Source organism: Calonectris borealis, unplaced genomic scaffold (genome assembly GCF_964195595.1).
Source record: "Calonectris borealis unplaced genomic scaffold, bCalBor7.hap1.2 HAP1_SCAFFOLD_40, whole genome shotgun sequence".
Classification (NCBI taxonomy): domain Eukaryota; kingdom Metazoa; phylum Chordata; class Aves; order Procellariiformes; family Procellariidae; genus Calonectris; species Calonectris borealis.
This window is the reverse complement of record NW_027441454.1, coordinates 269,577-281,580: the sequence shown is the minus strand read 5'-3', so window position 1 is coordinate 281,580 and position 12,004 is coordinate 269,577. Positions and strand designations below refer to the sequence as shown.

General features: G+C 50.4%; 1 pseudogene; it reads right to left on the bottom strand.

The window, feature by feature from the left end:
- LOC142076270 (scavenger receptor cysteine-rich type 1 protein M130-like) overlaps positions 1 to 11,552 on the bottom strand; it is a 45,447-nt pseudogene extending 33,895 nt beyond the window's left edge.
- Between the last annotated feature and the right edge of the window lie 452 nt (positions 11,553 to 12,004).

Genomic DNA, 12,004 nt, shown 5'->3' with positions numbered 1-12,004 from the left:
AAAAAGTATTTAAAAACAAAACCTAAGTGATACAACGTCAGAATGGCAAAAAATACACTCCAAACAATTTTTATTGCAAGGAGCAAAAAGCACACAACAAGCTACACAAACATACTTATTCCTAGCTATACACGGGCAGATGTAGGACATGGCACCATGTTCAGTTGTGCAAACCTTGAACCTGCGTGATCTAAAAACGATCGTGCATTACCTGCAGAACACAAAGTCATTCAGGAAATAGTCTGGCGTATCCAATATGAAATACAATGCATTACTAGGCACAAACACCAATAGCCACATTGGAACTGTGCAAATGATGGCATTACTCAGTTTTGACTATGCTGAATCAAATACATTGTATTTACAACATATACTATGTTTTACTGGAACATATATTAAGTTCATGTTTGGAAAATTAATCCAAGGCTACATTGTTTAGAATTAAGTGCAGTGTGCAGAAAAAAGGGTGAGATTGTGTTTTTACCTACTGCTTTTGGTGTTCCACTCCCTGGCTCAGTTTGACTTCTAGAAGAAGAAATAAAGGTGATCAGAACTTCAAATAAAGCACTTGTACCAAAAACATAAAGCAGTGAAAACAGATTATAAAACCTGAACATCAAAACATTATGTTCTGATAGTCTAGTGAATGTGGAAATTTATTCGTATAAATAACCTGCTCTCTCTTGGTACATTCAGTGCAACTAAAAAAAACCCCCAAAATCCTATTTCGACTTTGTCACCAATTACTCTAAGACTTACAGATATAGAACACAACAGTGCAAGAGGAAGTCCTCAAATATTTTGTCTCTGCTATGTAAGTATCAAAAATATGAAGTCTGTACAACAGTTCTGTGTTCTTAAATAACCATCAAAATACGAAGGTAACTTTAGCCAACCTGTCTATCGCTAGTATTACAAATAGGTACCAGATAGAGTCCTTTAGTTTCTAAGAAAGAACAGTGATAGTCTAGACACTTCCAAGTGCACGTTTACTTAAGTGAAATAAACCAGTCACCTGACAAATAACAACAATGTCAGCAGCATCGTCTTTAGAACAGGGTTTCTCTGTGGAAGCCCAAGCACTGTTGGCTTAGCCATGAAAGTGCCAAAATACTAAATGTGTTACATATGCTATATTGACTAAAAACAGTGGTAGAAATGTCACCTGAAAGCAGGTCCTAGGCCTTTGTGCGATTTAGGAGACCTGTGACAAAAGAAAAAAGGTCTTTGCCAGTATTTGTTTCAAGATAATCTTGAAAACGCTACAATATTTTAGGAAATATTTATTAAATTTGAAAACTTGCTGAGATTCCACATACTCATAGGTCTGTATCTGCACGCTACTCATCATGAATCAGCCATGCAACCATTGATATCGTTAACAAACAATTCACACATCATCCAAAGTGTCCTATGAGCAGAGGCAATTCAAAGGCTGCTGTGCAACTGGTGTACAAATAGAAAGGCGCATGCTCCCTGCCACTGCTAGAACACCACCAGGCTCGCAATGACAGCCACGTACCTCCTGAAGTTGAGGAAGTACAAGGACATCCTTTAGATTACCACAGCATGGATTCTTCATACATTGACCTTCAAGAGCGTACTAAAAGGAGAGTAACGCATTTTTGAAGGCCTCTCCACCATTACCGCGTACATTCATCATTCCCAAACATCCACCACTCTACCAGTTGTTTCTGCAATGTTCACAGCTGAAAGACTAGAAAGCTAATCTGCCTGGTTAATTTTCAGCGCTAGAACAGCGGTGCCGTTCCTTCCTTATCCCCTTATACATACAGGTATGTATTTGACCTTTGATGCTAGCCGCATCTATCCTCTCATTTTAGGGTAGCATTACAATACCAGGAGAGGGTGCCCGAAACAGAGGATGCACTGACAAGACAGCACTAAGCAGACACGTTTAAACTGGTGGGAGGATCGGGAGCACAGGTAGTGTTTCCCTCGATCCCTTTAGTGGCAGGGCAGAACACTGAAAGGAACAGGAAAACTCATCGGATCAACACGTGGCTCAGGGGCTGGTGCCATCGGCAGAATTTTGGCTTCTTTGACCACGGGGAGGTTTACACGGCACTGGGGCTGCTGGCGACGGACGGAGTTCAGCTGTCTCGCAGGGGGAAAAGGATTCTCGCGTATGAGTTGGCGGGGCTCATCGAGAGGGCTTTAAACTAGGTTCGAAGGGGGAAGGGGGTAAAACCAGGCTCACTAGAGAAGAGCCTAGGGACCGCACGCCAATGTCGGGGGAGAAATCGGCAGCCCAGCTCAAGTGCATCTACACCAATGCAGGCAGCATGGGCGGCAAACAGGAGGAGCTGGAAGCCATTGTGCAGCGGGGCAGCTATGACTTAGTGGCCATCACGGAAACATGGTGGGATGAGTCTCACGATTGGAGTGCTGCAATGGATGGCTATAAGCTCTTCAGAAGGGACAGGTGAGGAAGGAGAGGCGGTGGGGTAGCCCTGTATGTTAGGGAATGCTTCGACTGTCTAGAGCTCGATGGTAGTGATGATGAGGTCGAGTGCTTGTGGGTAAGGATGAGGGGGAAGGCCAACAAGGCAGATGTCCTGCTGGGAGTCTGTTATAGACCACCTAGCCAGGACAAGGAGGCAGACAAAATATTCTACCAGAGGCTGGCAGAAGTCTCCCAGTCGCTAGCCCTTGTTCTCGTGGGGGACTTCAACTTTCCGGACGTCTGCTGGAAATACCACATGGCAGAGAGGAAACAGTCGAGGAGGTTCCTGGAGTGTGTGGAGGATAACTTCCTGACGCAGCTGGTAAGCGAGCCCACTAGGGGAGGTGCCTCGCTTGACCTGCTGTTCACGAACAGAGAAGGGCTGGTGGGAGATGTGGTGGTCAGAGGCCGGCTTGGGCTTAGCGACCATGAAATGGTAGAATTCTCGATACTTGGTGAAGTAAGCAGTGGGGCCAGCAAAACCGCTCCCATGGACTTCCGGAGGGCGGACTTTGGCCTGCTCAGGACACTGGTCAAGAGGGTCCCTTGGGAGACAGTCCTGAAGGGCAAAGGGGTCCAGGAACGCTGGACATTCTTCAAGAAGGAAGTCTTAAAGGCGCAGGAGCGGGCTGTCCCCATGTGCCGCAAGAAGAACGGGCGGGGAAGGCGACCGGCCTGGCTGAACGGGGAGCTCTGGCTGGGACTCAGGAAAAAAGGAGAGTTTACCACCTTTGGAAGAAGGGGCAGGCAACTCAAGAAGAGTACAGGGATCGCGTTAGGTCGTGCAGAGAGGAAATTAGAAAGGCAAAAGCCCGGCTAGAACTCAACCTGGCCACTGTTGTGAGAGACAACAAAAAATGCTTTTACAAGTACATTAAAGACAAAAGGAGAGCCAAGGAGAATCTCCATCCTCTATTGGATGCGGGGGGGAACGTTGCCACCAAGGATGAGGATAAGGCTGAGGTACTCGATGCCTTCTTTGCCTCAGTCTTTAGTAGTCAGAGCAGTTATCCTCAGGGTACTCAGCCCCCTGAGCTGGAAGACAGGGATGGCAAGCAGGATGAACCCCCCATAATCCAAGAGGAAGAAGTTCATGACCTGCTACGCCACCTGGATGTTCACAAGTCTATGGGGCCGGATAGGATCCACCCGAGGGTACTGAGGGAGCTGGCGGAGGAGCTTGCCGAGCCGCTCTCCATCATTTACCAGCAGTCCTGGTTAACTGGGGAGGTCCCGGATGACTGGAGGCTCGCCAATGTGACGCCCATCTACAAGAGGGCCGGAAGGAGGATCCGGAGAACTACAGACCGGTCAGCCTGACCTCGGTGCTGGGGAAGATTATGGAGCGGTTCGTCTTGATGGCGCTCATGAGCCATGTGTGGGACAACCAGGGGATCAGGCCCAGCCAGCACGGGTTCATGGAAGGCAGGTCCTGCTTGACCAACCTGATCTCCTTCTATGAGCAGGTGACCTGCCTCATGGATGAGGGAAAGGCAGTGGATGTGGTCTACCTGGACTTCAGTAAGGCCTTTGACACTGTCTCCCACAGCATTCTCCTAGAGAAGCTGGCGGCTCACGGCCTAGACAGGTCCACTCTTCGCTGGGTAAAAAACTGGCTGGACGGCCGAGCCCAGAGAGTTGTGGTGAACGGAGTTAAATCCAGTTGGCGGCCAGTCACGAGCGGTGTTCCCCAGGGCTCAGTACTGGGACCGGTCCTGTTCTATGTCTTTATCAACGATCTGGACGAGGGGATCGAGTGCTCCCTCAGTAAGTTTGCAGATGACACCAAGCTGGGCGGGAGTGTTGATCTGCTGGAGGGTGGGAAGGCTCTGCAGAGGGACCTGGACAGGCTGGATCGATGGGCCGAGGCCAACTGTATGAGATTCAACAAGGCCAAGTGCCGGGTCCTGCACTTGGGCCACAACAACCCCAGGCAACGCTACAGGCTTGGGGAAGAGTGGCTGGAAAGCTGCCTGGAGGAAAAGGATGTCGGGGTGCTGGTTGACAGCCGGCTGAACATGAGCCGGCAGTGTGCCCAGGTGGCCAAGAAGGCCAACGGCATCCTGGCCTATATCAGAACTGGTGTGGCCAGCAGGAGTAGGGAGGTGATTGTGCCCCTGTACTGGGCACTGGTGAGGCCGCACCTCGAATCCTGTGTTCAGTTCTGGGCCCCTCATGACAAGAAGGACATGGAGGTGTTGGAGCGTGTCCAGAGGAGGGCAACGAAGCTGGTGAAGGGCCTGGAGCACAAGTCTGATGGGGAGCGGCTGAGGGAACTGGGGTTGTTTAGCCTGGAGAAGAGGAGGCTGAGGGGAGACGTTATCATGCTCTACAACTACCTGAAAGGAGGTTGTAGCCAGGTGGGGGTTGGTCTCTTCTGCCAAGTAACAGCGATAGGACGAGAGGAAATGGCCTCAAGCTGCGCATTTCAAGAGTAAAGTCAAGGCAGGGGCTACCTTAAAGACGAGGACCTTTTCAGGGTCTGTGATCTCAGCTTTCTTCTAAGGAAAAGGGGAAAGCGGCTGTCAAGTTTGAATAAGTCTCCGAGACTCCTGAACTGTTACACTGAGGGATTAGCAGATCTGCCAGAAACCTCAGAAAGTGCCTTCAACCACTTCTCTACCTACAGACAGCACCGACATCGCCTTTGCTTGAGGCTTGAGGTTTTGTCTGATTTGCTCCTTAGGACCTGAAAACAGGGAGATGCCCCTGGGCAGTGCCCTGCTGCCAGGTGTCTTCAGGGCAGAGCTGAGCACAGAGCGGGTGGGATGCACTGACAGGGAGGAGAGCTGGCGACAGAGAAACAGCTCCCATCAGGGACAGCTCCAGGTAGCAGGGAGCCATGCCACCCCTCTGCATCCCTCTCTGCTCAGCTGCACAGGGAAGGAGAACAGTAATGGAATTTGAAACTGGACTCTTCCACGCTCACAAAAGTCCAGTTTCTTCTTCAAGTATGTTGTTAGTGATGTCATCCTGCAGCAGAGAATGGTGTAAGCACAGGGCACCCGTGTGGTGATCAGGAGGTCACTCGTGGGCAGAGCCGCTCTCCTGATTCTGCACTGGGGGGCACAGGGAACCCTTTTGTCCCTCAGGGCTCACCAGCGTTCAGGCTGAGAGCAATGTGGAAGATGATGATTTCTGCCCCTTCAGAGAAAGTGCCCGCACTCAGCAGCACAAACCTGAGATCACCATAAGGAGCGGAACAAAGTTACACCAAAGAAAGAGAAGTAATTGGGGGGGATTTTTTGGGAAACAAGCATAGGATTGGCTCAAAGAAGTCAATGTCTTCTCCTCTTTCAACAGTCCCCCATGCCCAGAGTGAACAAATGTCCAACAGCAGCTCCATCACCCAGTTCCTTCTCCTGGCATTCACGGACACCCGGGAGCTGCAGCTCTTGCACTTCTGGATATTCCTGGGCATCTACCTGGCTGCCCTCCTGGGCAATGGCCTCATCATCACCGCCGTAGCCTGTGATCACCGCCTCCACACCCCCATATGTACTTCTTCCTTCTCAACCTCTCCCTCCTGGGCTCCATTTCCACCACTGTTCCCAAAGCCACGACCAACTCCCTCTGGGACACCAGAGCCATTTCCTACTTGGGATGTGCTGCACAGGTCTTTTTTTTCTTTTTCAGTGCTACAGCAGTTTTATCTTCTCACCATCATGGCCTATGACCGCTACGTTACCATCTGCAAACCCCTGCACTACGGGACCCTCCTGGGCAGCTTGTGTCCACATGGCAGCAGCTGCCTGGGGTGGTGGTTTACTCACTCCTGTGGTACACACTGCCAATACCTTTTCAATACCACTCTGCCAAGGCAATGCTGGGGACCAGTTCTTCTGTGAAATCCCCCACATCCTCAAGCTCTCCTGCTCAGATGCCTACCTCAGGGAAGTTTGGGTCATTGTGGTTAGTATCTGCGTAGAATTGGGTGTTTTGTTTTCATCGTGCTGTCCTATGTGCAGATCTTCAGGGCTGTGCTGAGGATCCCCTCTGAGCAGGGCCGGCACAAAGCCTTCTCCACGTGCCTCCCTCACCTGGCTGTGGTCTCCCTGTTTATCAGCACTGGCACGTTTGCCTACCTGAAGCCTCCCTCCATTTCCTCCCGATCCCTGGATCTGGTGGTGGCAGTTCTGGACTCAGTGGTGCCTCCAGCTGTGAACCCTGTCATGTACAGCACGAAGAACAAGGAGCTCAAGGATGCAGTGTGGAGACTGGTGACCAGATGATTTTCAAAAGCAATAAACTGCTTTTCATCTTCTGCAAATCACTCATAATGTAACTCCTTACAGGCCAAGCCCATCTTCTGTAGTTTTTGTTGGTTTTGGTTGTGGGGTTGGGGTTTATTTGCTTTGTTTTACTTCACAGAATGTTGTCCCTAAAGATATGTCATTATTTGTGCCATTTTTAATTACGTGTCTATCCAACTTTGGTGTTACCCAGAGTCTGTGTAAATAAGGAGCTGTGCTGTCTGTGTGTTTAAACAAAACAATGAACCCCACAGTGTCTTGTCTGAGATCCTTCCTTCGAGACCTTCTCTGGAGCTACAGGGGCAGTGCCTGTGTGCAGAGGTGGAGGGGAAAAGAGTCCCAGCACAGCAGCACTGCCAGGGAGCACCGGTGCTTGGTCTTTCCAGAGCTGCTCACTTTCCACTTCTACTCTGTCCTTCTCAGCTCTTGCACTGGTTAAGGCCTGAGTGCTCTGGCAGCTTGGTCACAGTCCTGCTGCGTGGTAGTCCTGTGACTGCAGGCAGGGACAGGCAATGGGCACTTCTGGGACAGAGCTGGCCTCCACAACAGCATTTCCATAAAGCAAGGTGATCTTCTCAGGGCACTGCCTGAAGGCTTAGGTCTTGTTCCAAAGCTGCGCTCAAGAACATGCCCAAGCAAGTGGCCCGCAGATGAAAACACCAGTGAACAGCTAAACAATGTGAGTGTGCAAGGTTGGGGCATGCAGCAATGTCCTTGCACAGCCAGGCCTCCTGCGAGAGACCTGAAGGACCAGCAGAGCAGGGCATGCTCTGTGCCCGTGTTCGCTGGACACCCTGGGGAAGCTGCCCCAGGGCAATCATAATGGACGAGCCCCTCAAAAGCACCATTTCCAGCACTGGCCTCTCACCCCAGCCCGGAGAGGTCCTTTGTCCCTCCACGGAGGGACACCGAATGACTAGGTCAGAAGTCCCTGTTTGCATTGTAGGGATGAGACGTAAGCATGCACATCATGTATGTGAGGTGAGATGAACCCCAGTGAGCACAAATGCCACCGGCTATTCCCAGGGGTTCCATGAAGGCCTGAGAGAGAGTGCCTTGAGGTCACTTCACATTGAGAGTAACTTTCCCTGGGAAACCAGGGAAATCCCTTGAATTGAGGTCCCTGTGTCCATTCTTCATGCCTTGGGGGATCTCAGATGGGTGCAGAGCAGGGCGATACACCGCAGGGCTGAGATGTCTCCTATCCTCTGGAGGAATTCAGAGAGACACTGTGACTCCTGCAGTGCACTGCCTCTGTGTGTAAAAGGGAAAGACTCTGTCTCTGACCACCCCTGTGTACATAAGGAGTGCACAAAGGCAGCTCAGATGTGGACACCTGACAGAATCCTGACATTTCTGTGGGTTTCTCCAGGAACAACCCCCACTGTCCCAGTGACATTCATCTCAGCTGCCTTGGACAGGTTCATTGCAAGTGCTCCTGTCTGCTACGTCACCCTTGCCTGGGATTCCTGACTATGCCCTCAGAAGTGCCAGAAGCAATCAGAGAGGTTCTGGGGTCCTTGGAAAAGGCAGATGTCAAACCCATCTTCAAGAAGGGCAGGAGCAAGAATTGGGAGGATTACAGACTGGTCAGCCTACCTCCGTCCCTGGCAAGGTGATGGTGCACATCCTCCTGCAGCCATTTCCAGGCACTTGAAGGACAAGAAAGGGATTGCTGAACCAAAATGGTCCGGGGGAAAGAAGAGCATGTTGTGTACCTGGAATTTTGCAAGCCCTTGGACCTGGTCTCCCATGGTGTCCTTATAGCCAGATTGGTGCTATCTGGGCTGAAGAGGTGGATGTTATGAGGGGTGGGAAGCTGGCTGGATAACCAGGCCCAAATGCCATCAGTGGTACAAAGTCCTCCTAGAAGCCAGTCACTGTCGGCATCTCTCAGTGACCAGCACTTGGGCCAACACTGTTGAACGTCTTTACTATCCCCCTGTATGATGTGACGGAGTGCACTTTCAGCTCCTTTGTGGATGATACAAAGCTGGGCAGAGGCCTTGAGCAACCTCGTCTAGTTCACTCTGCCTTGAGCATGAGAGTCGGACAAGATGATGTTCAGGGATCCCCTCCTGAGTTATTCTATGCTTCAGTGAATCTTTCCCTTGGAGAGATTTTTGAAGACAGAATAGGCAGAGGAAGAAGAAAAAAAAAGAGAGACAGGAGATATAAAATGTGTCAACATAAATACAGCAGTTCCTGTGAAGAAAATTTCTCCACTCAAATCGTTGGTAGGAAATATATTTGATAGATTTGATCAAACAAGCATACTTTTATCTGGTCAGGTCCTGGGCCACAAGGAGAGTGATGGATGGGTATGGTATTATGAAGTCAGCTGTGTCTCAGAAACCCATAATCCAGCACATGGCTGTGAAGGGGACTGTGAGGTCGGTTCTGTCTCTGGAGGTGATAGGCCAGCAGCAGGAACATGGCTGGGAAAGTACCTCTGCCAAAGTACCCATAGGCCCTCTCCAGGAAAAGGGCTTGTATGCGAGTTGTCACGTCCATTCCACCTGCGTCCATGATGCGACAGTAGCAGGCACGTGCCTTGGTCGTGTCCATCAGAGAAGCTGAAAGGCCAGCAGCAGTCATGTGGTTCAGAAGCTCATGGTGAGGTGTCACGAATGAGTGGTTTAGGGGCCGCTCAAAGAATCACTGTCAAAGGTGTTAGCAGAGAGTGATTTTAATAGAAAATTATAAAAGCGCGACTTAACAGAGTTCGATAGCGAGGTTCACTCTATCACTTACTACTCGGATGAAGCACACGAAGGAAAAGAGGATGGGAAGCTGAAAAGTCCTTGACTAGGGTAAACACTACTTAGCAACAACTAAACCATCGGTCTGTTATCAACCTTATTCTCATACTAAATCCAAAACAGAGTACTATACCAGCCACTAGGAAGACAATTAACTCTATCGCAGCCAAAACCAGAACATCGTGTTAGAATTGAGCTGGAATGACTTAGACAGAGGCTGAGGATGAAAAGGTTAAGGGAGACCCTCCTGTTGAGTCACGAGGTTCAGAGAAGACCCAGCTGGATCCAATCTTAGTCTCAGACTTGGACAACGGTTTATATCTAATACAAAAAAAGGGTAAAGAAACCCTCCCATTGAGTCACACGATTCAGAGTAGACCCGGCTGGATCCACCTCTAGTCCCAGACTTGGTCAACGGTTTATGTCTAAAGGATGATATGTGTTTAGCAGTAGTCTAAGGTTCATTCCCAATCTTAAGATAGATCATAAGATTTAAGCAAACTATATTTGCTAGTAGGTACCTCCATCAATTCACACAGACACAAAAAATAGATAAATATACAAAGGTATACCTGTTAAAAATTCCCCTCGAGTTCAGTGAAATGCTCACGTCAAATGTCTTGGCATTTCTCAACGGGTGAAGGGTTGAGCCTCGAGGGGTGTTTCGGCCGAGCAGTGTTGCAGCCCAGGTCCCATGCCAGTCGTGACGGTCCTCTGAATATCGCAAACTTGAGAGTTCGCGAGCTCTGAGAAGCGTTCCACTCAGAGGGAGATTCTGGGCACAGCCCGCTGCCGTCCAGGAGAGCTCAGAGGGCCTCACTTGGGACCGCTGTTTATAGGGTCGCAAGATGATTGACTTCAGCCATCCGTCAAAACTCTCAGTGGTATCGTTCCACTTGAGCTATGACTCAGATAAGGGTATCAGAGGATGACAATTACCCTTGCCCTCGTCCTCCGCTTGGGCCAGGCGGCGGAAGATTCTGGTACAATGAGTACATTCCCCAACCTCAGCTCCACAGGAGTTCCTGGTACAGTAAGGGGACGCTTCACCGCCTGACTCATTACACCAAGGCCAAGGTTTAATGGGAGTTTCTGAGATCGGGGAGCAGCCCAGGAAGGGGAGGGGAGGGGGAATGCACCACCACAGTCCTCAAACTCCTAAAACCCCCAAACAGGCACTCTCTCTAACTGGCTGAGGACAGGCACAATTCACACAGAGAGCAATCAGAGCTAAACCCTGCACTTCCCTTGGGACAGTATCCTTGGAAAAAGTCTTTGCTGGGTTGTTTTAAAACCTGTAACTGCAAGAAAACATCCCTGACGGGTTGACGGGAACTTCCCGGCTGTGGTAAAACCATCCGCCCTCGGTACTCCCATTTCCCAAGAGCCGGCAGCACAGCCTGGGTGTGGGGAAAGGCTCGTATCAGACCTGGGGGCCGAGAGAGGAGCACAAGCATCTGCCGAGGGAGCTGCATCCAACCAGGAGCACTCCCCACTGGCCTCTCTGACAATAAAGCCCTGGTGCCTGCTCCCAGCAGGAGGGTGAAACACCTTCCAACATTTCCCTCATTCCCAGGGATCCCCGGGGCTATCAAGAGCTACTTCTCTGTGGCACCACACAGTTCAGCTACCGATGGTGTGCAGGGTCATCCATAATGACAACAGTACAACCCGTCAGCCCAGGAGTCACACGAGTATTGAGGGAGAAAGAAGGAAGAGAGTGCGTCAAGGGTGCAGAGAGGATGATGTGTGCTTGTCCAGCCTCAAGCCAGCACCTGCAGGGAGACCACTGCCATGGCCTCCGCAGAAGGACACAATCCATTCCACTTCCCACCCATCACCAAGCTCTCTTGTGTTCACACTCTCCAGTTTTAAGTCATTTTTAAGTTCTGTGTCTAACAGAAAACACCTGGGTCAGTCTGGGTGCTATCGGGAAACACCCCAGAACTCACTCTAGGTTGGCAGCACATCAACATTCAGGGATGGAGCACCAGCCACGTCCGTCGCCTTTGGGCTTCACAAAATCCAAGCCTGCTGCTGAAGCCCTTACTCACAGGAGTCGTTCCCCATTGTGGCCACCGCTCCTCTCGGGAACAGAGGGGAAGGTTCTGGATGACAAAGGATGTCAGGACGTGCTCCAGAACGAGAAGACCAGTGCAAGAAGATCCCTGTCACCTAATTGCAAAGAAATAATTCTGGCTCAATAAAATGAGTACCCACAACGAAACACAGACCAGCATCCACCAGCAAAACTGTTTCAGTGGTGGTTTTAACTGCTGCAGAGCTGCAGGCTGACGACCTTACCATCACTGTCGCAGGACCCCAGTTCTCAGCAATTATGAAGTCCCTTTTGAACGACTCACATGCATGTCACCTTCTCTGAAGAGGACCTGCTGCTTACCTGTTGCCAGCGTTAGCAGCAGAGCCCTCTGGCTCTCCAGCCCACACTTTCCCACCTTCTATGCCCGAGTGACCGGCCTGCAGCTGCTACTTTGACGACTCTCTCTGCTGTGCTCCTTTTC